Genomic DNA, 26,244 nt, shown 5'->3' on the forward strand with positions numbered 1-26,244 from the left:
GCAAGTCTTGCGGTTCCTTCTGGAGGTGTGTGGCTCTTGCAGAAACGTGAAGATCTTCCATCGTCCTCGGACTTTGGTGTCATTTGCAATCATCAAGAAAGCTTCCAGGTATAGGTTCCAGACCACCACCGCACACACTCAGTAGGCAACGGAGTGGATTCCAGGAATATGCGTTGTTAACCAGCATCACCGTTGATATTGTTGCTGCACGCTCTATGCAGTGGCCAGGGCCTGGATTGTCCACTGGGTCTCATGTGGAATGGAAAGAAGGGCTTCCCCCACCCCCCACCCCACCCCCCACTGTTGACAGCCTTGTGACTAGAAACGGGCCCCGAAACAAGAATCAGACAAACCAGATAAGCCCAGATGGTAGTCCATGAGATGAAGGAACTAAGCAGCTGGTTGGGATGGCGCCAAGGGGAAAGGTTGCTCTTTTTGTCTCCCGCTCTACTCCTTTCTTCCTGGACGCCTTAGGGGTTCATCATGGAGATTTGAAATAAAGTTCACCAAAGTCATATGTGTTGAATCAAGATTTTGCATTTCACCATCTCTCAAAAACGAAGAGTGCTTAACCTGCACAGGTTTCTTTCAAAAAAGTCAATTGCTTTTCAGTTCTGGGGTTTCTCTCTTGCCTTGTTCAAGTAGCCTTAAGAGTAAAAATCAACGAAAACTAAAGAAAGATTCCAAGATACCAACAAAGGACACCTTCTGTTTCTTCAATCATCTTTCCACTTAGTAGCACACGAGCTCTTTTCTTTGTATTTTGCCTAGGGAATTCGCAATGTGCTGGTTCAGATGGCAAGGCATCCGCCCGCAGGAGACTCGGGTTTGACCCCTGGGTCGGGAAGATCCCCTGGAGAAGGTAATGGCAACCCACTCCAGTATTCTCGCCTGGGAAATGCCACGGACAGAGGAGCCTGATGGGCCGCACTCCATGGGTCCTATAAGAGTTGGGCTCAACCCAGCAACTACGAACAGAAGTATTTCCAAAGACCACACTCAAGTGTGTGTGTGTGTGTGTGTGTGTGTGTGTCTGTCTGTCTGTCTGTGTGCCTGCCTGTGGTTCGTCTGCTCTCTCAGGAAGGTCGGGTGCTTGGCGGGCGGCGTGGGGACAAGGGGGGCGCCTCGGTAGGGCAAAGGGGCGGGGCTGAGGCGCTCCGGTCGACCGCGCCTCCGTGGCTCCCGGTGGGTTTGGGCAGCGGGCAGGTGCCGGGCAAGTTGGGCGCTCAAGATTCGCTGCGCCTAGGCCCGCAGGAGGTTCAGAGGCCCCCGGGCCGCGGGGATCGGGAGGCGGCGGGCCCCGAAGACCGACACCTCCGGGGTCGCGCGGCCCTGAGCAGCGAACGGGATGGGGGTGGAGGGGGGAGGCGCCGCTCAGCCAGCGCGGCCGGGTCTGGAGTGGCCGGGGGTGGGAGGGCGCCGAGACCTCCGCACCCCTCAGCCCACCCCCCAGGCCCCGCGCGCACGCACGCACGCCCTCCCGGTCACTGGGGGGTCCTGGAAGCCCATCGGGCCCCCGGGCCCGGCCAGGCGGTTGCTGGTCTGGTGTTGGCGGTGTTCGGGGGCCGGGCCGGCGTCAGCAGGCTGGAGTGCGGTCGCGGGTCGTGCGGCTCAAGTACAGCACGGCCCCCCGAGGAGAGGGGCGGCCCGTTGGCCCGACCTGCAGGTCAGAGCGAAAGGGAGGCGAAGCGCAAGGCTCTTAGGGCGCCCCGCGGCGGCCGCGCCCGTCTCCGGCCCTATCGGCCTGAAGGCGCCCGATCTCGTCTGATCTCGGAAGCTAAGCAGGGTCGGGCCTGTTCAGTATCTTGGATGGGAGACCACCTGGGAATTCCGGGTGCTGGAGGCTTTTTTGCCTACCAGAAGAGGTCCTTTAGCCCCCGCCCCGCGTCCCAATTCTTGGACCCACACCCCCCTCGCCCCCCCGCCACCCCCGCAGCCCCAGCCCCTCCCGGGGCGGGGGGAGTGAGTGGGTGGCCGGGGCCCCGACTCCCGCTGCAGACCTGGGTTGCCTCCCCGCGGCCCGCGAGCCCCTCCGCCTTCGCTTTCGGCTTTCAGGAAACCAGACGACCGGCCGTCCCGTCTCCCTCTGGGGCTCCTTTGGCTTGCCTCAGGCAATCCTGGGGCTTGCACCGACTCCAGCCAGAGCCCCAGCCCCCGCCCCACCCCCAGCCTCGCAGGCGATCGCGCATGCGCATGCGAGCGCGCGCACAGATCGATGTGCCCAAACGGGGCATCTAGCTTGTTGGCTTGGACTGGGGGTGGATCTATGCCTGGGAGTGGGACTGCTGAACCATAGGCTACTTCTACTTTTAGTTCCTTCGCGAACCTCCATACTCTTTTCCATCCCGGCTGTACCAACTCCCATTCCTACTCAGCGTGGAGGAGAGTTCCCTTTGCTCCACAGCTTCTCCAGCATCTGCTATGGACAGACATTGCAATGAGGCCCAATCGGACTCGGGCGAAGTGGTCCCTCCTTGGCGTTTGGAGTTGAGTCTCTCCAATCATTAGTGACGTGGAGCAAGATGACCGTTTGGAAATGCAGATGCAATTCTGTCACCATCCTGCTCCAACGGCTCTTGTATTTTCCCATCATATTGAAGATACGACCAATTCCCTTCATGCCTGCTCCTCACGTTCTTCTCGGATGTCTTTTCCCTGGAATGCCCTCTGCACTCTTTGGCTTCCATCCCATAGGGCATTTTCATTTCTTGAACGTCCTAAGTTTCCCTGGTCACCTAGACTTCCAGGATGCTGTTTTCCCTGCCTGAAATTCTTCCTGCATCTCAACCCTGGTTTACGTAGGTTCAACCTATGGACCTCAACGCAATGGTTACTCTGAAAAGCCTTCCCTGACACCCAGGTTTTGGTGAGGGTAGAGGCCCCTCGACAAGTTCTCCAAGGATCTGCCTGTGATGTATCATTAGATTCGTCTCAGTGAAAGCAGGAACTCTGTGTCTGCTTCTCTCCGCCTTCTAGTTCCAGAAACTTATTACATGCCTCCCAGCTCATCGTAGGTGCTCAGGATTTACTTAGTGTGTGAAAGACAGAAAAGTTCTTGGAAGCCTCAAGGTGTCACTTGGCTCGGCACTTTTGATCTCTTTGTGTATTTGGCGATTCCATTCTTTCCTTTCCTGGGTTCATGTGTACGCTATACTCAAGGCACAATCTAAGGCATTAAGACATATCCATCAGTATGGGTTCTTGCTTTCAAGGAACTCGTACAGCAGATTTCTACAGTTTAGGGCTTTTCAAATGCTCTAGAAGAATGTGAACGTTCAGTGTGATCCATTTTCATTTCCAAGAAAGATCGTTTGACTTCCATAGCAAAGGTGGAGACCTTCCGACGTGTAGTCCAATACTTAGACCTTGACCATGTCAGGCAAGTCTTGCGGTTCCTTCTGGAGGTGTGTGGCTCTTGCAGAAACGTGAAGATCTTCCATCGTCCTCGGACTTTGGTGTCATTTGCAATCATCAAGAAAGCTTCCAGGTATAGGTTCCAGACCACCACCGCACACACTCAGTAGGCAACGGAGTGGATTCCAGGAATATGCGTTGTTAACCAGCATCACCGTTGATATTGTTGCTGCACGCTCTATGCAGTGGCCAGGGCCTGGATTGTCCACTGGGTCTCATGTGGAATGGAAAGAAGGGCTTCCCCCACCCCCCACCCCACCCCCCACTGTTGACAGCCTTGTGACTAGAAACGGGCCCCGAAACAAGAATCAGACAAACCAGATAAGCCCAGATGGTAGTCCATGAGATGAAGGAACTAAGCAGCTGGTTGGGATGGCGCCAAGGGGAAAGGTTGCTCTTTTTGTCTCCCGCTCTACTCCTTTCTTCCTGGACGCCTTAGGGGTTCATCATGGAGATTTGAAATAAAGTTCACCAAAGTCATATGTGTTGAATCAAGATTTTGCATTTCACCATCTCTCAAAAACGAAGAGTGCTTAACCTGCACAGGTTTCTTTCAAAAAAGTCAATTGCTTTTCAGTTCTGGGGTTTCTCTCTTGCCTTGTTCAAGTAGCCTTAAGAGTAAAAATCAACGAAAACTAAAGAAAGATTCCAAGATACCAACAAAGGACACCTTCTGTTTCTTCAATCATCTTTCCACTTAGTAGCACACGAGCTCTTTTCTTTGTATTTTGCCTAGGGAATTCGCAATGTGCTGGTTCAGATGGCAAGGCATCCGCCCGCAGGAGACTCGGGTTTGACCCCTGGGTCGGGAAGATGCCCTGGAGAAGGTAATGGCAACCCACTCCAGTATTCTCGCCTGGGAAATGCCACGGACAGAGGAGCCTGATGGGCCGCACTCCATGGGTCCTATAAGAGTTGGGCTCAACCCAGCAACTACGAACAGAAGTATTTCCAAAGACCACACTCGTGTGTGTGTGTGTGTGTGTGTGTGTGTGTGTGTCTGTCTGTCTGTCTGTGTGCCTGCCTGTGGTTCGTCTGCTCTCTCAGGAAGGTCGGGTGCTTGGCGGGCGGCGTGGGGACAAGGGGGGCGCCTCGGTAGGGCAAAGGGGCGGGGCTGAGGCGCTCCGGTCGACCGCGCCTCCGTGGCTCCCGGTGGGTTTGGGCAGCGGGCAGGTGCCGGGCAAGTTGGGCGCTCAAGATTCGCTGAGCCTAGGCCCGCAGGAGGTTCAGAGGCCCCCGGGCCGCGGGGATCGGGAGGCGGCGGGCCCCGAAGACCGACACCTCCGGGGTCGCGCGGCCCTGAGCAGCGAACGGGATGGGGGTGGAGGGGGGAGGCGCCGCTCAGCCAGCGCGGCCGGGTCTGGAGTGGCCGGGGGTGGGAGGGCGCCGAGACCTCCGCACCCCTCAGCCCACCCCCCAGGCCCCGCGCGCACGCACGCACGCCCTCCCGGTCACTGGGGGGTCCTGGAAGCCCATCGGGCCCCCGGGCCCGGCCAGGCGGTTGCTGGTCTGGTGTTGGCGGTGTTCGGGGGCCGGGCCGGCGTCAGCAGGCTGGAGTGCGGTCGCGGGTCGTGCGGCTCAAGTACAGCACGGCCCCCCGAGGAGAGGGGCGGCCCGTTGGCCCGACCTGCAGGTCAGAGCGAAAGGGAGGCGAAGCGCAAGGCTCTTAGGGCGCCCCGCGGCGGCCGCGCCCGTCTCCGGCCCTATCGGCCTGAAGGCGCCCGATCTCGTCTGATCTCGGAAGCTAAGCAGGGTCGGGCCTGTTCAGTATCTTGGATGGGAGACCACCTGGGAATTCCGGGTGCTGGAGGCTTTTTTGCCTACCAGAAGAGGTCCTTTAGCCCCCGCCCCGCGTCCCAATTCTTGGACCCACACCCCCCTCGCCCCCCCGCCACCCCCGCAGCCCCAGCCCCTCCCGGGGCGGGGGGAGTGAGTGGGTGGCCGGGGCCCCGACTCCCGCTGCAGACCTGGGTTGCCTCCCCGCGGCCCGCGAGCCCCTCCGCCTTCGCATTCGGCTTTCAGGAAACCAGACGACCGGCCGTCCCGTCTCCCTGTGGGGCTCCTTTGGCTTGCCTCAGGCAATCCCGGGGCTTGCACCGACTCCAGCCAGAGCCCCAGCCCCCGCCCCACCCCCAGCCTCGCAGGCGATCGCGCATGCGCATGCGAGCGCGCGCACAGATCGATGTGCCCAAACGGGGCATCTAGCTTGTTGGCTTGGACTGGGGGTGGATCTATGCCTGGGAGTGGGACTGCTGAACCATAGGCTACTTCTACTTTTAGTTCCTTCGCGAACCTCCATACTCTTTTCCATCCCGGCTGTACCAACTCCCATTCCTACTCAGCGTGGAGGAGAGTTCCCTTTGCTCCACAGCTTCTCCAGCATCTGCTATGGACAGACATTGCAATGAGGCCCAATCGGACTCGGGCGAAGTGGTCCCTCCTTGGCGTTTGGAGTTGAGTCTCTCCAATCATTAGTGACGTGGAGCAAGATGACCGTTTGGAAATGCAGATGCAATTCTCTCACCATCCTGCTCCAACGGCTCTTGTATTTTCCCATCATATTGAAGATACGACCAATTCCCTTCATGCCTGCTCCTCACGTTCTTCTCGGATGTCTTTTCCCTGGAATGCCCTCTGCACTCTTTGGCTTCCATCCCATAGGGCATTTTCATTTCTTGAACGTCCTAAGTTTCCCTGGTCACCTAGACTTCCAGGATGCTGTTTTCCCTGCCTGAAATTCTTCCTGCATCTCAACCCTGGTTTACGTAGGTTCAACCTATGGACCTCAACGCAATGGTTACTCTGAAAAGCCTTCCCTGACACCCAGGTTTTGGTGAGGGTAGAGGCCCCTCGACAAGTTCTCCAAGGATCTGCCTGTGATGTATCATTAGATTCGTCTCAGTGAAAGCAGGAACTCTGTGTCTGCTTCTCTCCGCCTTCTAGTTCCAGAAACTTATTACATGCCTCCCAGCTCATCGTAGGTGCTCAGGATTTACTTAGTGTGTGAAAGACAGAAAAGTTCTTGGAAGCCTCAAGGTGTCACTTGGCTCGGCACTTTTGATCTCTTTGTGTATTTGGCGATTCCATTCTTTCCTTTCCTGGGTTCATGTGTACGCTATACTCAAGGCACAATCTAAGGCATTAAGACATATCCATCAGTATGGGTTCTTGCTTTCAAGGAACTCGTACAGCAGATTTCTACAGTTTAGGGCTTTTCAAATGCTCTAGAAGAATGTGAACGTTCAGTGTGATCCATTTTCATTTCCAAGAAAGATCGTTTGACTTCCATAGCAAAGGTGGAGACCTTCCGACGTGTAGTCCAATACTTAGACCTTGACCATGTCAGGCAAGTCTTGCGGTTCCTTCTGGAGGTGTGTGGCTCTTGCAGAAACGTGAAGATCTTCCATCGTCCTCGGACTTTGGTGTCATTTGCAATCATCAAGAAAGCTTCCAGGTATAGGTTCCAGACCACCACCGCACACACTCAGTAGGCAACGGAGTGGATTCCAGGAATATGCGTTGTTAACCAGCATCACCGTTGATATTGTTGCTGCACGCTCTATGCAGTGGCCAGGGCCTGGATTGTCCACTGGGTCTCATGTGGAATGGAAAGAAGGGCTTCCCCCACCCCCCACCCCACCCCCCACTGTTGACAGCCTTGTGACTAGAAACGGGCCCCGAAACAAGAATCAGACAAACCAGATAAGCCCAGATGGTAGTCCATGAGATGAAGGAACTAAGCAGCTGGTTGGGATGGCGCCAAGGGGAAAGGTTGCTCTTTTTGTCTCCCGCTCTACTCCTTTCTTCCTGGACGCCTTAGGGGTTCATCATGGAGATTTGAAATAAAGTTCACCAAAGTCATATGTGTTGAATCAAGATTTTGCATTTCACCATCTCTCAAAAACGAAGAGTGCTTAACCTGCACAGGTTTCTTTCAAAAAAGTCAATTGCTTTTCAGTTCTGGGGTTTCTCTCTTGCCTTGTTCAAGTAGCCTTAAGAGTAAAAATCAACGAAAACTAAAGAAAGATTCCAAGATACCAACAAAGGACACCTTCTGTTTCTTCAATCATCTTTCCACTTAGTAGCACACGAGCTCTTTTCTTTGTATTTTGCCTAGGGAATTCGCAATGTGCTGGTTCAGATGGCAAGGCATCCGCCCGCAGGAGACTCGGGTTTGACCCCTGGGTCGGGAAGATCCCCTGGAGAAGGTAATGGCAACCCACTCCAGTATTCTCGCCTGGGAAATGCCACGGACAGAGGAGCCTGATGGGCCGCACTCCATGGGTCCTATAAGAGTTGGGCTCAACCCAGCAACTACGAACAGAAGTATTTCCAAAGACCACACTCGTGTGTGTGTGTGTGTGTGTGTGTGTGTGTGTCTGTCTGTCTGTCTGTGTGCCTGCCTGTGGTTCGTCTGCTCTCTCAGGAAGGTCGGGTGCTTGGCGGGCGGCGTGGGGACAAGGGGGGCGCCTCGGTAGGGCAAAGGGGCGGGGCTGAGGCGCTCCGGTCGACCGCGCCTCCGTGGCTCCCGGTGGGTTTGGGCAGCGGGCAGGTGCCGGGCAAGTTGGGCGCTCAAGATTCGCTGCGCCTAGGCCCGCAGGAGGTTCAGAGGCCCCCGGGCCGCGGGGATCGGGAGGCGGCGGGCCCCGAAGACCGACACCTCCGGGGTCGCGCGGCCCTGAGCAGCGAACGGGATGGGGGTGGAGGGGGGAGGCGCCGCTCAGCCAGCGCGGCCGGGTCTGGAGTGGCCGGGGGTGGGAGGGCGCCGAGACCTCCGCACCCCTCAGCCCACCCCCCAGGCCCCGCGCGCACGCACGCACGCCCTCCCGGTCACTGGGGGGTCCTGGAAGCCCATCGGGCCCCCGGGCCCGGCCAGGCGGTTGCTGGTCTGGTGTTGGCGGTGTTCGGGGGCCGGGCCGGCGTCAGCAGGCTGGAGTGCGGTCGCGGGTCGTGCGGCTCAAGTACAGCACGGCCCCCCGAGGAGAGGGGCGGCCCGTTGGCCCGACCTGCAGGTCAGAGCGAAAGGGAGGCGAAGCGCAAGGCTCTTAGGGCGCCCCGCGGCGGCCGCGCCCGTCTCCGGCCCTATCGGCCTGAAGGCGCCCGATCTCGTCTGATCTCGGAAGCTAAGCAGGGTCGGGCCTGTTCAGTATCTTGGATGGGAGACCACCTGGGAATTCCGGGTGCTGGAGGCTTTTTTGCCTACCAGAAGAGGTCCTTTAGCCCCCGCCCCGCGTCCCAATTCTTGGACCCACACCCCCCTCGCCCCCCCGCCACCCCCGCAGCCCCAGCCCCTCCCGGGGCGGGGGGAGTGAGTGGGTGGCCGGGGCCCCGACTCCCGCTGCAGACCTGGGTTGCCTCCCCGCGGCCCGCGAGCCCCTCCGCCTTCGCATTCGGCTTTCAGGAAACCAGACGACCGGCCGTCCCGTCTCCCTCTGGGGCTCCTTTGGCTTGCCTCAGGCAATCCCGGGGCTTGCACCGACTCCAGCCAGAGCCCCAGCCCCCGCCCCACCCCCAGCCTCGCAGGCGATCGCGCATGCGCATGCGAGCGCGCGCACAGATCGATGTGCCCAAACGGGGCATCTAGCTTGTTGGCTTGGACTGGGGGTGGATCTATGCCTGGGAGTGGGACTGCTGAACCATAGGCTACTTCTACTTTTAGTTCCTTCGCGAACCTCCATACTCTTTTCCATCCCGGCTGTACCAACTCCCATTCCTACTCAGCGTGGAGGAGAGTTCCCTTTGCTCCACAGCTTCTCCAGCATCTGCTATGGACAGACATTGCAATGAGGCCCAATCGGACTCGGGCGAAGTGGTCCCTCCTTGGCGTTTGGAGTTGAGTCTCTCCAATCATTAGTGACGTGGAGCAAGATGACCGTTTGGAAATGCAGATGCAATTCTCTCACCATCCTGCTCCAACGGCTCTTGTATTTTCCCATCATATTGAAGATACGACCAATTCCCTTCATGCCTGCTCCTCACGTTCTTCTCGGATGTCTTTTCCCTGGAATGCCCTCTGCACTCTTTGGCTTCCATCCCATAGGGCATTTTCATTTCTTGAACGTCCTAAGTTTCCCTGGTCACCTAGACTTCCAGGATGCTGTTTTCCCTGCCTGAAATTCTTCCTGCATCTCAACCCTGGTTTACGTAGGTTCAACCTATGGACCTCAACGCAATGGTTACTCTGAAAAGCCTTCCCTGACACCCAGGTTTTGGTGAGGGTAGAGGCCCCTCGACAAGTTCTCCAAGGATCTGCCTGTGATGTATCATTAGATTCGTCTCAGTGAAAGCAGGAACTCTGTGTCTGCTTCTCTCCGCCTTCTAGTTCCAGAAACTTATTACATGCCTCCCAGCTCATCGTAGGTGCTCAGGATTCACTTAGTGTGTGAAAGACAGAAAAGTTCTTGGAAGCCTCAAGGTGTCACTTGGCTCGGCACTTTTGATCTCTTTGTGTATTTGGCGATTCCATTCTTTCCTTTCCTGGGTTCATGTGTACGCTATACTCAAGGCACAATCTAAGGCATTAAGACATATCCATCAGTATGGGTTCTTGCTTTCAAGGAACTCGTACAGCAGATTTCTACAGTTTAGGGCTTTTCAAATGCTCTAGAAGAATGTGAACGTTCAGTGTGATCCATTTTCATTTCCAAGAAAGATCGTTTGACTTCCATAGCAAAGGTGGAGACCTTCCGACGTGTAGTCCAATACTTAGACCTTGACCATGTCAGGCAAGTCTTGCGGTTCCTTCTGGAGGTGTGTGGCTCTTGCAGAAACGTGAAGATCTTCCATCGTCCTCGGACTTTGGTGTCATTTGCAATCATCAAGAAAGCTTCCAGGTATAGGTTCCAGACCACCACCGCACACACTCAGTAGGCAACGGAGTGGATTCCAGGAATATGCGTTGTTAACCAGCATCACCGTTGATATTGTTGCTGCACGCTCTATGCAGTGGCCAGGGCCTGGATTGTCCACTGGGTCTCATGTGGAATGGAAAGAAGGGCTTCCCCCACCCCCCACCCCACCCCCCACTGTTGACAGCCTTGTGACTAGAAACGGGCCCCGAAACAAGAATCAGACAAACCAGATAAGCCCAGATGGTAGTCCATGAGATGAAGGAACTAAGCAGCTGGTTGGGATGGCGCCAAGGGGAAAGGTTGCTCTTTTTGTCTCCCGCTCTACTCCTTTCTTCCTGGACGCCTTAGGGGTTCATCATGGAGATTTGAAATAAAGTTCACCAAAGTCATATGTGTTGAATCAAGATTTTGCATTTCACCATCTCTCAAAAACGAAGAGTGCTTAACCTGCACAGGTTTCTTTCAAAAAAGTCAATTGCTTTTCAGTTCTGGGGTTTCTCTCTTGCCTTGTTCAAGTAGCCTTAAGAGTAAAAATCAACGAAAACTAAAGAAAGATTCCAAGATACCAACAAAGGACACCTTCTGTTTCTTCAATCATCTTTCCACTTAGTAGCACACGAGCTCTTTTCTTTGTATTTTGCCTAGGGAATTCGCAATGTGCTGGTTCAGATGGCAAGGCATCCGCCCGCAGGAGACTCGGGTTTGACCCCTGGGTCGGGAAGATCCCCTGGAGAAGGTAATGGCAACCCACTCCAGTATTCTCGCCTGGGAAATGCCACGGACAGAGGAGCCTGATGGGCCGCACTCCATGGGTCCTATAAGAGTTGGGCTCAACCCAGCAACTACGAACAGAAGTATTTCCAAAGACCACACTCGTGTGTGTGTGTGTGTGTGTGTGTGTGTGTGTCTGTCTGTCTGTCTGTGTGCCTGCCTGTGGTTCGTCTGCTCTCTCAGGAAGGTCGGGTGCTTGGCGGGCGGCGTGGGGACAAGGGGGGCGCCTCGGTAGGGCAAAGGGGCGGGGCTGAGGCGCTCCGGTCGACCGCGCCTCCGTGGCTCCCGGTGGGTTTGGGCAGCGGGCAGGTGCCGGGCAAGTTGGGCGCTCAAGATTCGCTGAGCCTAGGCCCGCAGGAGGTTCAGAGGCCCCCGGGCCGCGGGGATCGGGAGGCGGCGGGCCCCGAAGACCGACACCTCCGGGGTCGCGCGGCCCTGAGCAGCGAACGGGATGGGGGTGGAGGGGGGAGGCGCCGCTCAGCCAGCGCGGCCGGGTCTGGAGTGGCCGGGGGTGGGAGGGCGCCGAGACCTCCGCACCCCTCAGCCCACCCCCCAGGCCCCGCGCGCACACACGCACGCCCTCCCGGTCACTGGGGGGTCCTGGAAGCCCATCGGGCCCCCGGGCCCGGCCAGGCGGTTGCTGGTCTGGTGTTGGCGGTGTTCGGGGGCCGGGCCGGCGTCAGCAGGCTGGAGTGCGGTCGCGGGTCGTGCGGCTCAAGTACAGCACGGCCCCCCGAGGAGAGGGGCGGCCCGTTGGCCCGACCTGCAGGTCAGAGCGAAAGGGAGGCGAAGCGCAAGGCTCTTAGGGCGCCCCGCGGCGGCCGCGCCCGTCTCCGGCCCTATCGGCCTGAAGGCGCCCGATCTCGTCTGATCTCGGAAGCTAAGCAGGGTCGGGCCTGTTCAGTATCTTGGATGGGAGACCACCTGGGAATTCCGGGTGCTGGAGGCTTTTTGGCCTACCAGAAGAGGTCCTTTAGCCCCCGCCCCGCGTCCCAATTCTTGGACCCACACCCCCCTCGCCCCCCCGCCACCCCCGCAGCCCCAGCCCCTCCCGGGGCGGGGGGAGTGAGTGGGTGGCCGGGGCCCCGACTCCCGCTGCAGACCTGGGTTGCCTCCCCGCGGCCCGCGAGCCCCTCCGCCTTCGCTTTCGGCTTTCAGGAAACCAGACGACCGGCCGTCCCGTCTCCCTCTGGGGCTCCTTTGGCTTGCCTCAGGCAATCCCGGGGCTTGCACCGACTCCAGCCAGAGCCCCAGCCCCCGCCCCACCCCCAGCCTCGCAGGCGATCGCGCATGCGCATGCGAGCGCGCGCACAGATCGATGTGCCCAAACGGGGCATCTAGCTTGTTGGCTTGGACTGGGGGTGGATCTATGCCTGGGAGTGGGACTGCTGAACCATAGGCTACTTCTACTTTTAGTTCCTTCGCGAACCTCCATACTCTTTTCCATCCCGGCTGTACCAACTCCCATTCCTACTCAGCGTGGAGGAGAGTTCCCTTTGCTCCACAGCTTCTCCAGCATCTGCTATGGACAGACATTGCAATGAGGCCCAATCGGACTCGGGCGAAGTGGTCCCTCCTTGGCGTTTGGAGTTGAGTCTCTCCAATCATTAGTGACGTGGAGCAAGATGACCGTTTGGAAATGCAGATGCAATTCTCTCACCATCCTGCTCCAACGGCTCTTGTATTTTCCCATCATATTGAAGATACGACCAATTCCCTTCATGCCTGCTCCTCACGTTCTTCTCGGATGTCTTTTCCCTGGAATGCCCTCTGCACTCTTTGGCTTCCATCCCATAGGGCATTTTCATTTCTTGAACGTCCTAAGTTTCCCTGGTCACCTAGACTTCCAGGATGCTGTTTTCCCTGCCTGAAATTCTTCCTGCATCTCAACCCTGGTTTACGTAGGTTCAACCTATGGACCTCAACGCAATGGTTACTCTGAAAAGCCTTCCCTGACACCCAGGTTTTGGTGAGGGTAGAGGCCCCTCGACAAGTTCTCCAAGGATCTGCCTGTGATGTATCATTAGATTCGTCTCAGTGAAAGCAGGAACTCTGTGTCTGCTTCTCTCCGCCTTCTAGTTCCAGAAACTTATTACATGCCTCCCAGCTCATCGTAGGTGCTCAGGATTCACTTAGTGTGTGAAAGACAGAAAAGTTCTTGGAAGCCTCAAGGTGTCACTTGGCTCGGCACTTTTGATCTCTTTGTGTATTTGGCGATTCCATTCTTTCCTTTCCTGGGTTCATGTGTACGCTATACTCAAGGCACAATCTAAGGCATTAAGACATATCCATCAGTATGGGTTCTTGCTTTCAAGGAACTCGTACAGCAGATTTCTACAGTTTAGGGCTTTTCAAATGCTCTAGAAGAATGTGAACGTTCAGTGTGATCCATTTTCATTTCCAAGAAAGATCGTTTGACTTCCATAGCAAAGGTGGAGACCTTCCGACGTGTAGTCCAATACTTAGACCTTGACCATGTCAGGCAAGTCTTGCGGTTCCTTCTGGAGGTGTGTGGCTCTTGCAGAAACGTGAAGATCTTCCATCGTCCTCGGACTTTGGTGTCATTTGCAATCATCAAGAAAGCTTCCAGGTATAGGTTCCAGACCACCACCGCACACACTCAGTAGGCAACGGAGTGGATTCCAGGAATATGCGTTGTTAACCAGCATCACCGTTGATATTGTTGCTGCACGCTCTATGCAGTGGCCAGGGCCTGGATTGTCCACTGGGTCTCATGTGGAATGGAAAGAAGGGCTTCCCCCACCCCCCACCCCACCCCCCACTGTTGACAGCCTTGTGACTAGAAACGGGCCCCGAAACAAGAATCAGACAAACCAGATAAGCCCAGATGGTAGTCCATGAGATGAAGGAACTAAGCAGCTGGTTGGGATGGCGCCAAGGGGAAAGGTTGCTCTTTTTGTCTCCCGCTCTACTCCTTTCTTCCTGGACGCCTTAGGGGTTCATCATGGAGATTTGAAATAAAGTTCACCAAAGTCATATGTGTTGAATCAAGATTTTGCATTTCACCATCTCTCAAAAACGAAGAGTGCTTAACCTGCACAGGTTTCTTTCAAAAAAGTCAATTGCTTTTCAGTTCTGGGGTTTCTCTCTTGCCTTGTTCAAGTAGCCTTAAGAGTAAAAATCAACGAAAACTAAAGAAAGATTCCAAGATACCAACAAAGGACACCTTCTGTTTCTTCAATCATCTTTCCACTTAGTAGCACACGAGCTCTTTTCTTTGTATTTTGCCTAGGGAATTCGCAATGTGCTGGTTCAGATGGCAAGGCATCCGCCCGCAGGAGACTCGGGTTTGACCCCTGGGTCGGGAAGATCCCCTGGAGAAGGTAATGGCAACCCACTCCAGTATTCTCGCCTGGGAAATGCCACGGACAGAGGAGCCTGATGGGCCGCACTCCATGGGTCCTATAAGAGTTGGGCTCAACCCAGCAACTACGAACAGAAGTATTTCCAAAGACCACACTCGTGTGTGTGTGTGTGTGTGTGTGTGTGTGTGTCTGTCTGTCTGTCTGTGTGCCTGCCTGTGGTTCGTCTGCTCTCTCAGGAAGGTCGGGTGCTTGGCGGGCGGCGTGGGGACAAGGGGGGCGCCTCGGTAGGGCAAAGGGGCGGGGCTGAGGCGCTCCGGTCGACCGCGCCTCCGTGGCTCCCGGTGGGTTTGGGCAGCGGGCAGGTGCCGGGCAAGTTGGGCGCTCAAGATTCGCTGAGCCTAGGCCCGCAGGAGGTTCAGAGGCCCCCGGGCCGCGGGGATCGGGAGGCGGCGGGCCCCGAAGACCGACACCTCCGGGGTCGCGCGGCCCTGAGCAGCGAACGGGATGGGGGTGGAGGGGGGAGGCGCCGCTCAGCCAGCGCGGCCGGGTCTGGAGTGGCCGGGGGTGGGAGGGCGCCGAGACCTCCGCACCCCTCAGCCCACCCCCCAGGCCCCGCGCGCACACACGCACGCCCTCCCGGTCACTGGGGGGTCCTGGAAGCCCATCGGGCCCCCGGGCCCGGCCAGGCGGTTGCTGGTCTGGTGTTGGCGGTGTTCGGGGGCCGGGCCGGCGTCAGCAGGCTGGAGTGCGGTCGCGGGTCGTGCGGCTCAAGTACAGCACGGCCCCCCGAGGAGAGGGGCGGCCCGTTGGCCCGACCTGCAGGTCAGAGCGAAAGGGAGGCGAAGCGCAAGGCTCTTAGGGCGCCCCGCGGCGGCCGCGCCCGTCTCCGGCCCTATCGGCCTGAAGGCGCCCGATCTCGTCTGATCTCGGAAGCTAAGCAGGGTCGGGCCTGTTCAGTATCTTGGATGGGAGACCACCTGGGAATTCCGGGTGCTGGAGGCTTTTTGGCCTACCAGAAGAGGTCCTTTAGCCCCCGCCCCGCGTCCCAATTCTTGGACCCACACCCCCCTCGCCCCCCCGCCACCCCCGCAGCCCCAGCCCCTCCCGGGGCGGGGGGAGTGAGTGGGTGGCCGGGGCCCCGACTCCCGCTGCAGACCTGGGTTGCCTCCCCGCGGCCCGCGAGCCCCTCCGCCTTCGCTTTCGGCTTTCAGGAAACCAGACGACCGGCCGTCCCGTCTCCCTCTGGGGCTCCTTTGGCTTGCCTCAGGCAATCCCGGGGCTTGCACCGACTCCAGCCAGAGCCCCAGCCCCCGCCCCACCCCCAGCCTCGCAGGCGATCGCGCATGCGCATGCGAGCGCGCGCACAGATCGATGTGCCCAAACGGGGCATCTAGCTTGTTGGCTTGGACTGGGGGTGGATCTATGCCTGGGAGTGGGACTGCTGAACCATAGGCTACTTCTACTTTTAGTTCCTTCGCGAACCTCCATACTCTTTTCCATCCCGGCTGTACCAACTCCCATTCCTACTCAGCGTGGAGGAGAGTTCCCTTTGCTCCACAGCTTCTCCAGCATCTGCTATGGACAGACATTGCAATGAGGCCCAATCGGACTCGGGCGAAGTGGTCCCTCCTTGGCGTTTGGAGTTGAGTCTCTCCAATCATTAGTGACGTGGAGCAAGATGACCGTTTGGAAATGCAGATGCAATTCTCTCACCATCCTGCTCCAACGGCTCTTGTATTTTCCCATCATATTGAAGATACGACCAATTCCCTTCATGCCTGCTCCTCACGTTCTTCTCGGATGTCTTTTCCCTGGAATGCCCTCTGCACTCTTTGGCTTCCATCCCATAGGGCATTTTCATTTCTTGAACGTCCTAAGTTTCCCTGGTCACCTAGACTTCCAGGATGCTGTTTTCCCTGCCTGAAATTCTTCCTGCATCTCAACCCTGGTTTACGTAGGTTCAACCTATGGACCTCAACGCAATGGTTACTCTGAAAAGCCTTCCCTGACACCCAGGTTTTGGTGAGGGTAGAGGCCCCTCGACAAGTTCTCCAAGGATCTGCCTGTGATGTATCATTAGATTCGTCTCAGTGAAAGCAGGAACTCTGTGTCTGCTTCTCTCCGCCTTCTAGTTCCAGAAACTTATTACATGCCTCCCAGCTCATCGTAGGTGCTCAGGATTCACTTAGTGTGTGAAAGACAGAAAAGTTCTTGGAAGCCTCAAGGTGTCACTTGGCTCGGCACTTTTGATCTCTTTGTGTATTTGGCGATTCCATTCTTTCCTTTCCTGGGTTCATGTGTACGCTATACTCAAGGCACAATCTAAGGCATTAAGACATATCCATCAGTATGGGTTCTTGCTTTCAAGGAACTCGTACAGCAGATTTCTACAGTTTAGGGCTTTTCAAATGCTCTAGAAGAATGTGAACGTTCAGTGTGATCCATTTTCATTTCCAAGAAAGATCGTTTGACTTCCATAGCAAAGGTGGAGACCTTCCGACGTGTAGTCCAATACTTAGACCTTGACCATGTCAGGCAAGTCTTGCGGTTCCTTCTGGAGGTGTGTGGCTCTTGCAGAAACGTGAAGATCTTCCATCGTCCTCGGACTTTGGTGTCATTTGCAATCATCAAGAAAGCTTCCAGGTATAGGTTCCAGACCACCACCGCACACACTCAGTAGGCAACGGAGTGGATTCCAGGAATATGCGTTGTTAACCAGCATCACCGTTGATATTGTTGCTGCACGCTCTATGCAGTGGCCAGGGCCTGGATTGTCCACTGGGTCTCATGTGGAATGGAAAGAAGGGCTTCCCCCACCCCCCACCCCACCCCCCACTGTTGACAGCCTTGTGACTAGAAACGGGCCCCGAAACAAGAATCAGACAAACCAGATAAGCCCAGATGGTAGTCCATGAGATGAAGGAACTAAGCAGCTGGTTGGGATGGCGCCAAGGGGAAAGGTTGCTCTTTTTGTCTCCCGCTCTACTCCTTTCTTCCTGGACGCCTTAGGGGTTCATCATGGAGATTTGAAATAAAGTTCACCAAAGTCATATGTGTTGAATCAAGATTTTGCATTTCACCATCTCTCAAAAACGAAGAGTGCTTAACCTGCACAGGTTTCTTTCAAAAAAGTCAATTGCTTTTCAGTTCTGGGGTTTCTCTCTTGCCTTGTTCAAGTAGCCTTAAGAGTAAAAATCAACGAAAACTAAAGAAAGATTCCAAGATACCAACAAAGGACACCTTCTGTTTCTTCAATCATCTTTCCACTTAGTAGCACACGAGCTCTTTTCTTTGTATTTTGCCTAGGGAATTCGCAATGTGCTGGTTCAGATGGCAAGGCATCCGCCCGCAGGAGACTCGGGTTTGACCCCTGGGTCGGGAAGATCCCCTGGAGAAGGTAATGGCAACCCACTCCAGTATTCTCGCCTGGGAAATGCCACGGACAGAGGAGCCTGATGGGCCGCACTCCATGGGTCCTATAAGAGTTGGGCTCAACCCAGCAACTACGAACAGAAGTATTTCCAAAGACCACACTCGTGTGTGTGTGTGTGTGTGTGTGTGTGTGTGTGTCTGTCTGTCTGTCTGTGTGCCTGCCTGTGGTTCGTCTGCTCTCTCAGGAAGGTCGGGTGCTTGGCGGGCGGCGTGGGGACAAGGGGGGCGCCTCGGTAGGGCAAAGGGGCGGGGCTGAGGCGCTCCGGTCGACCGCGCCTCCGTGGCTCCCGGTGGGTTTGGGCAGCGGGCAGGTGCCGGGCAAGTTGGGCGCTCAAGATTCGCTGAGCCTAGGCCCGCAGGAGGTTCAGAGGCCCCCGGGCCGCGGGGATCGGGAGGCGGCGGGCCCCGAAGACCGACACCTCCGGGGTCGCGCGGCCCTGAGCAGCGAACGGGATGGGGGGGGAGGGGGGAGGCGCCGCTCAGCCAGCGCGGCCGGGTCTGGAGTGGCCGGGGGTGGGAGGGCGCCGAGACCTCCGCACCCCTCAGCCCACCCCCCAGGCCCCGCGCGCACGCACGCACGCCCTCCCGGTCACTGGGGGGTCCTGGAAGCCCATCGGGCCCCCGGGCCCGGCCAGGCGGTTGCTGGTCTGGTGTTGGCGGTGTTCGGGGGCCGGGCCGGCGTCAGCAGGCTGGAGTGCGGTCGCGGGTCGTGCGGCTCAAGTACAGCACGGCCCCCCGAGGAGAGGGGCGGCCCGTTGGCCCGACCTGCAGGTCAGAGCGAAAGGGAGGCGAAGCGCAAGGCTCTTAGGGCGCCCCGCGGCGGCCGCGCCCGTCTCCGGCCCTATCGGCCTGAAGGCGCCCGATCTCGTCTGATCTCGGAAGCTAAGCAGGGTCGGGCCTGTTCAGTATCTTGGATGGGAGACCACCTGGGAATTCCGGGTGCTGGAGGCTTTTTTGCCTACCAGAAGAGGTCCTTTAGCCCCCGCCCCGCGTCCCAATTCTTGGACCCACAGCCCCCTCGCCCCCCCGCCACCCCCGCAGCCCCAGCCCCTCCCGGGGCGGGGGGAGTGAGTGGGTGGCCGGGGCCCCGACTCCCGCTGCAGACCTGGGTTGCCTCCCCGCGGCCCGCGAGCCCCTCCGCCTTCGCATTCGGCTTTCAGGAAACCAGACGACCGGCCGTCCCGTCTCCCTCTGGGGCTCCTTTGGCTTGCCTCAGGCAATCCCGGGGCTTGCACCGACTCCAGCCAGAGCCCCAGCCCCCGCCCCACCCCCAGCCTCGCAGGCGATCGCGCATGCGCATGCGAGCGCGCGCACAGATCGATGTGCCCAAACGGGGCATCTAGCTTGTTGGCTTGGACTGGGGGTGGATCTATGCCTGGGAGTGGGACTGCTGAACCATAGGCTACTTCTACTTTTAGTTCCTTCGCGAACCTCCATACTCTTTTCCATCCCGGCTGTACCAACTCCCATTCCTACTCAGCGTGGAGGAGAGTTCCCTTTGCTCCACAGCTTCTCCAGCATCTGCTATGGACAGACATTGCAATGAGGCCCAATCGGACTCGGGCGAAGTGGTCCCTCCTTGGCGTTTGGAGTTGAGTCTCTCCAATCATTAGTGACGTGGAGCAAGATGACCGTTTGGAAATGCAGATGCAATTCTCTCACCATCCTGCTCCAACGGCTCTTGTATTTTCCCATCATATTGAAGATACGACCAATTCCCTTCATGCCTGCTCCTCACGTTCTTCTCGGATGTCTTTTCCCTGGAATGCCCTCTGCACTCTTTGGCTTCCATCCCATAGGGCATTTTCATTTCTTGAACGTCCTAAGTTTCCCTGGTCACCTAGACTTCCAGGATGCTGTTTTCCCTGCCTGAAATTCTTCCTGCATCTCAACCCTGGTTTACGTAGGTTCAACCTATGGACCTCAACGCAATGGTTACTCTGAAAAGCCTTCCCTGACACCCAGGTTTTGGTGAGGGTAGAGGCCCCTCGACAAGTTCTCCAAGGATCTGCCTGTGATGTATCATTAGATTCGTCTCAGTGAAAGCAGGAACTCTGTGTCTGCTTCTCTCCGCCTTCTAGTTCCAGAAACTTATTACATGCCTCCCAGCTCATCGTAGGTGCTCAGGATTTACTTAGTGTGTGAAAGACAGAAAAGTTCTTGGAAGCCTCAAGGTGTCACTTGGCTCGGCACTTTTGATCTCTTTGTGTATTTGGCGATTCCATTCTTTCCTTTCCTGGGTTCATGTGTACGCTATACTCAAGGCACAATCTAAGGCATTAAGACATATCCATCAGTATGGGTTCTTGCTTTCAAGGAACTCGTACAGCAGATTTCTACAGTTTAGGGCTTTTCAAATGCTCTAGAAGAATGTGAACGTTCAGTGTGATCCATTTTCATTTCCAAGAAAGATCGTTTGACTTCCATAGCAAAGGTGGAGACCTTCCGACGTGTAGTCCAATACTTAGACCTTGACCATGTCAGGCAAGTCTTGCGGTTCCTTCTGGAGGTGTGTGGCTCTTGCAGAAACGTGAAGATCTTCCATCGTCCTCGGACTTTGGTGTCATTTGCAATCATCAAGAAAGCTTCCAGGTATAGGTTCCAGACCACCACCGCACACACTCAGTAGGCAACGGAGTGGATTCCAGGAATATGCGTTGTTAACCAGCATCACCGTTGATATTGTTGCTGCACGCTCTATGCAGTGGCCAGGGCCTGGATTGTCCACTGGGTCTCATGTGGAATGGAAAGAAGGGCTTCCCCCACCCCCCACCCCACCCCCCACTCTTGACAGCCTTGTGACTAGAAACGGGCCCCGAAACAAGAATCAGACAAACCAGATAAGCCCAGATGGTAGTCCATGAGATGAAGGAACTAAGCAGCTGGTTGGGATGGCGCCAAGGGGAAAGGTTGCTCTTTTTGTCTCCCGCTCTACTCCTTTCTTCCTGGACGCCTTAGGGGTTCATCATGGAGATTTGAAATAAAGTTCACCAAAGTCATATGTGTTGAATCAAGATTTTGCATTTCACCATCTCTCAAAAACGAAGAGTGCTTAACCTGCACAGGTTTCTTTCAAAAAAGTCAATTGCTTTTCAGTTCTGGGGTTTCTCTCTTGCCTTGTTCAAGTAGCCTTAAGAGTAAAAATCAACGAAAACTAAAGAAAGATTCCAAGATACCAACAAAGGACACCTTCTGTTTCTTCAATCATCTTTCCACTTAGTAGCACACGAGCTCTTTTCTTTGTATTTTGCCTAGGGAATTCGCAATGTGCTGGTTCAGATGGCAAGGCATCCGCCCGCAGGAGACTCGGGTTTGACCCCTGGGTCGGGAAGATCCCCTGGAGAAGGTAATGGCAACCCACTCCAGTATTCTCGCCTGGGAAATGCCACGGACAGAGGAGCCTGATGGGCCGCACTCCATGGGTCCTATAAGAGTTGGGCTCAACCCAGCAACTACGAACAGAAGTATTTCCAAAGACCACACTCGTGTGTGTGTGTGTGTGTGTGTGTGTCTGTCTGTCTGTCTGTCTGTGTGCCTGCCTGTGGTTCGTCTGCTCTCTCAGGAAGGTCGGGTGCTTGGCGGGCGGCGTGGGGACAAGGGGGGCGCCTCGGTAGGGCAAAGGGGCGGGGCTGAGGCGCTCCGGTCGACCGCGCCTCCGTGGCTCCCGGTGGGTTTGGGCAGCGGGCAGGTGCCGGGCAAGTTGGGCGCTCAAGATTCGCTGAGCCTAGGCCCGCAGGAGGTTCAGAGGCCCCCGGGCCGCGGGGATCGGGAGGCGGCGGGCCCCGAAGACCGACACCTCCGGGGTCGCGCGGCCCTGAGCAGCGAACGGGATGGGGGTGGAGGGGGGAGGCGCCGCTCAGCCAGCGCGGCCGGGTCTGGAGTGGCCGGGGGTGGGAGGGCGCCGAGACCTCCGCACCCCTCAGCCCACCCCCCAGGCCCCGCGCGCACGCACGCACGCCCTCCCGGTCACTGGGGGGTCCTGGAAGCCCATCGGGCCCCCGGGCCCGGCCAGGCGGTTGCTGGTCTGGTGTTGGCGGTGTTCGGGGGCCGGGCCGGCGTCAGCAGGCTGGAGTGCGGTCGCGGGTCGTGCGGCTCAAGTACAGCACGGCCCCCCGAGGAGAGGGGCGGCCCGTTGGCCCGACCTGCAGGTCAGAGCGAAAGGGAGGCGAAGCGCAAGGCTCTTAGGGCGCCCCGCGGCGGCCGCGCCCGTCTCCGGCCCTATCGGCCTGAAGGCGCCCGATCTCGTCTGATCTCGGAAGCTAAGCAGGGTCGGGCCTGTTCAGTATCTTGGATGGGAGACCACCTGGGAATTCCGGGTGCTGGAGGCTTTTTTGCCTACCAGAAGAGGTCCTTTAGCCCCCGCCCCGCGTCCCAATTCTTGGACCCACAGCCCCCTCGCCCCCCCGCCACCCCCGCAGCCCCAGCCCCTCCCGGGGCGGGGGGAGTGAGTGGGTGGCCGGGGCCCCGACTCCCGCTGCAGACCTGGGTTGCCTCCCCGCGGCCCGCGAGCCCCTCCGCCTTCGCATTCGGCTTTCAGGAAACCAGACGACCGGCCGTCCCGTCTCCCTCTGGGGCTCCTTTGGCTTGCCTCAGGCAATCCCGGGGCTTGCACCGACTCCAGCCAGAGCCCCAGCCCCCGCCCCACCCCCAGCCTCGCAGGCGATCGCGCATGCGCATGCGAGCGCGCGCACAGATCGATGTGCCCAAACGGGGCATCTAGCTTGTTGGCTTGGACTGGGGGTGGATCTATGCCTGGGAGTGGGACTGCTGAACCATAGGCTACTTCTACTTTTAGTTCCTTCGCGAACCTCCATACTCTTTTCCATCCCGGCTGTACCAACTCCCATTCCTACTCAGCGTGGAGGAGAGTTCCCTTTGCTCCACAGCTTCTCCAGCATCTGCTATGGACAGACATTGCAATGAGGCCCAATCGGACTCGGGCGAAGTGGTCCCTCCTTGGCGTTTGGAGTTGAGTCTCTCCAATCATTAGTGACGTGGAGCAAGATGACCGTTTGGAAATGCAGATGCAATTCTCTCACCATCCTGCTCCAACGGCTCTTGTATTTTCCCATCATATTGAAGATACGACCAATTCCCTTCATGCCTGCTCCTCACGTTCTTCTCGGATGTCTTTTCCCTGGAATGCCCTCTGCACTCTTTGGCTTCCATCCCATAGGGCATTTTCATTTCTTGAACGTCCTAAGTTTCCCTGGTCACCTAGACTTCCAGGATGCTGTTTTCCCTGCCTGAAATTCTTCCTGCATCTCAACCCTGGTTTACGTAGGTTCAACCTATGGACCTCAACGCAATGGTTACTCTGAAAAGCCTTCCCTGACACCCAGGTTTTGGTGAGGGTAGAGGCCCCTCGACAAGTTCTCCAAGGATCTGCCTGTGATGTATCATTAGATTCGTCTCAGTGAAAGCAGGAACTCTGTGTCTGCTTCTCTCCGCCTTCTAGTTCCAGAAACTTATTACATGCCTCCCAGCTCATCGTAGGTGCTCAGGATTCACTTAGTGTGTGAAAGACAGAAAAGTTCTTGGAAGCCTCAAGGTGTCACTTGGCTCGGCACTTTTGATCTCTTTGTGTATTTGGCGATTCCATTCTTTCCTTTCCTGGGTTCATGTGTACGCTATACTCAAGGCACAATCTAAGGCATTAAGACATATCCATCAGTATGGGTTCTTGCTTTCAAGGAACTCGTACAGCAGATTTCTACAGTTTAGGGCTTTTCAAATGCTCTAGAAGAATGTGAACGTTCAGTGTGATCCATTTTCATTTCCAAGAAAGATCGTTTGACTTCCATAGCAAAGGTGGAGACCTTCCGACGTGTAGTCCAATACTTAGACCTTGACCATGTCAGGCAAGTCTTGCGGTTCCTTCTGGAGGTGTGTGGCTCTTGCAGAAACGTGAAGATCTTCCATCGTCCTCGGACTTTGGTGTCATTTGCAATCATCAAGAAAGCTTCCAGGTATAGGTTCCAGACCACCACCGCACACACTCAGTAGGCAACGGAGTGGATTCCAGGAATATGCGTTGTTAACCAGCATCACCGTTGATATTGTTGCTGCACGCTCTATGCAGTGGCCAGGGCCTGGATTGTCCACTGGGTCTCATGTGGAATGGAAAGAAGGGCTTCCCCCACCCCCCACCCCACCCCCCACTCTTGACAGCCTTGTGACTAGAAACGGGCCCCGAAACAAGAATCAGACAAACCAGATAAGCCCAGATGGTAGTCCATGAGATGAAGGAACTAAGCAGCTGGTTGGGATGGCGCCAAGGGGAAAGGTTGCTCTTTTTGTCTCCCGCTCTACTCCTTTCTTCCTGGACGCCTTAGGGGTTCATCATGGAGATTTGAAATAAAGTTCACCAAAGTCATATGTGTTGAATCAAGATTTTGCATTTCACCATCTCTCAAAAACGAAGAGTGCTTAACCTGCACAGGTTTCTTTCAAAAAAGTCAATTGCTTTTCAGTTCTGGGGTTTCTCTCTTGCCTTGTTCAAGTAGCCTTAAGAGTAAAAATCAACGAAAACTAAAGAAAGATTCCAAGATACCAACAAAGGACACCTTCTGTTTCTTCAATCATCTTTCCACTTAGTAGCACACGAGCTCTTTTCTTTGTATTTTGCCTAGGGAATTCGCAATGTGCTGGTTCAGATGGCAAGGCATCCGCCCGCAGGAGACTCGGGTTTGACCCCTGGGTCGGGAAGATCCCCTGGAGAAGGTAATGGCAACCCACTCCAGTATTCTCGCCTGGGAAATGCCACGGACAGAGGAGCCTGATGGGCCGCACTCCATGGGTCCTATAAGAGTTGGGCTCAACCCAGCAACTACGAACAGAAGTATTTCCAAAGACCACACTCGTGTGTGTGTGTGTGTGTGTGTGTGTGTGTGTCTGTCTGTCTGTCTGTGTGCCTGCCTGTGGTTCGTCTGCTCTCTCAGGAAGGTCGGGTGCTTGGCGGGCGGCGTGGGGACAAGGGGGGCGCCTCGGTAGGGCAAAGGGGCGGGGCTGAGGCGCTCCGGTCGACCGCGCCTCCGTGGCTCCCGGTGGGTTTGGGCAGCGGGCAGGTGCCGGGCAAGTTGGGCGCTCAAGATTCGCTGAGCCTAGGCCCGCAGGAGGTTCAGAGGCCCCCGGGCCGCGGGGATCGGGAGGCGGCGGGCCCCGAAGACCGACACCTCCGGGGTCGCGCGGCCCTGAGCAGCGAACGGGATGGGGGTGGAGGGGGGAGGCGCCGCTCAGCCAGCGCGGCCGGGTCTGGAGTGGCCGGGGGTGGGAGGGCGCCGAGACCTCCGCACCCCTCAGCCCACCCCCCAGGCCCCGCGCGCACGCACGCACGCCCTCCCGGTCACTGGGGGGTCCTGGAAGCCCATCGGGCCCCCGGGCCCGGCCAGGCGGTTGCTGGTCTGGTGTTGGCGGTGTTCGGGGGCCGGGCCGGCGTCAGCAGGCTGGAGTGCGGTCGCGGGTCGTGCGGCTCAAGTACAGCACGGCCCCCCGAGGAGAGGGGCGGCCCGTTGGCCCGACCTGCAGGTCAGAGCGAAAGGGAGGCGAAGCGCAAGGCTCTTAGGGCGCCCCGCGGCGGCCGCGCCCGTCTCCGGCCCTATCGGCCTGAAGGCGCCCGATCTCGTCTGATCTCGGAAGCTAAGCAGGGTCGGGCCTGTTCAGTATCTTGGATGGGAGACCACCTGGGAATTCCGGGTGCTGGAGGCTTTTTTGCCTACCAGAAGAGGTCCTTTAGCCCCCGCCCCGCGTCCCAATTCTTGGACCCACACCCCCCTCGCCCCCCCGCCACCCCCGCAGCCCCAGCCCCTCCCGGGGCGGGGGGAGTGAGTGGGTGGCCGGGGCCCCGACTCCCGCTGCAGACCTGGGTTGCCTCCCCGCGGCCCGCGAGCCCCTCCGCCTTCGCTTTCGGCTTTCAGGAAACCAGACGACCGGCCGTCCCGTCTCCCTCTGGGGCTCCTTTGGCTTGCCTCAGGCAATCCCGGGGCTTGCACCGACTCCAGCCAGAGCCCCAGCCCCCGCCCCACCCCCAGCCTCGCAGGCGATCGCGCATGCGCATGCGAGCGCGCGCACAGATCGATGTGCCCAAACGGGGCATCTAGCTTGTTGGCTTGGACTGGGGGTGGATCTATGCCTGGGAGTGGGACTGCTGAACCATAGGCTACTTCTACTTTTAGTTCCTTCGCGAACCTCCATACTCTTTTCCATCCCGGCTGTACCAACTCCCATTCCTACTCAGCGTGGAGGAGAGTTCCCTTTGCTCCACAGCTTCTCCAGCATCTGCTATGGACAGACATTGCAATGAGGCCCAATCGGACTCGGGCGAAGTGGTCCCTCCTTGGCGTTTGGAGTTGAGTCTCTCCAATCATTAGTGACGTGGAGCAAGATGACCGTTTGGAAATGCAGATGCAATTCTCTCACCATCCTGCTCCAACGGCTCTTGTATTTTCCCA

The 26,244-nt window shown here is 57.2% G+C and overlaps 8 pseudogenes; all 8 read left to right on the forward strand.

Annotated features, from left to right (window-relative positions):
• Window positions 1-1,726: 1,726 nt before the first annotated feature.
• On the forward strand, window positions 1,727-1,846 carry LOC129633417 (uncharacterized; annotated as a pseudogene).
• A 3,261-nt stretch (window positions 1,847-5,107) lies between these two features.
• On the forward strand, window positions 5,108-5,227 carry LOC129633418 (uncharacterized; annotated as a pseudogene).
• Window positions 5,228-8,486: 3,259 nt separating this feature from the next.
• LOC129633419 (uncharacterized) lies at window positions 8,487-8,606 on the forward strand (annotated as a pseudogene).
• Window positions 8,607-11,865: 3,259 nt separating this feature from the next.
• LOC129633422 (uncharacterized) lies at window positions 11,866-11,985 on the forward strand (annotated as a pseudogene).
• Window positions 11,986-15,244: 3,259 nt separating this feature from the next.
• Window positions 15,245-15,364, forward strand: LOC129633423 (uncharacterized; annotated as a pseudogene).
• Window positions 15,365-18,625: 3,261 nt separating this feature from the next.
• Window positions 18,626-18,745, forward strand: LOC129633424 (uncharacterized; annotated as a pseudogene).
• Window positions 18,746-22,002: 3,257 nt separating this feature from the next.
• On the forward strand, window positions 22,003-22,122 carry LOC129633426 (uncharacterized; annotated as a pseudogene).
• A 3,259-nt stretch (window positions 22,123-25,381) lies between these two features.
• On the forward strand, window positions 25,382-25,501 carry LOC129633427 (uncharacterized; annotated as a pseudogene).
• Window positions 25,502-26,244: the final 743 nt, after the last annotated feature.

Source organism: Bubalus kerabau, chromosome 18, assembly GCF_029407905.1.
Source record: "Bubalus kerabau isolate K-KA32 ecotype Philippines breed swamp buffalo chromosome 18, PCC_UOA_SB_1v2, whole genome shotgun sequence".
Classification (NCBI taxonomy): domain Eukaryota; kingdom Metazoa; phylum Chordata; class Mammalia; order Artiodactyla; family Bovidae; genus Bubalus; species Bubalus kerabau.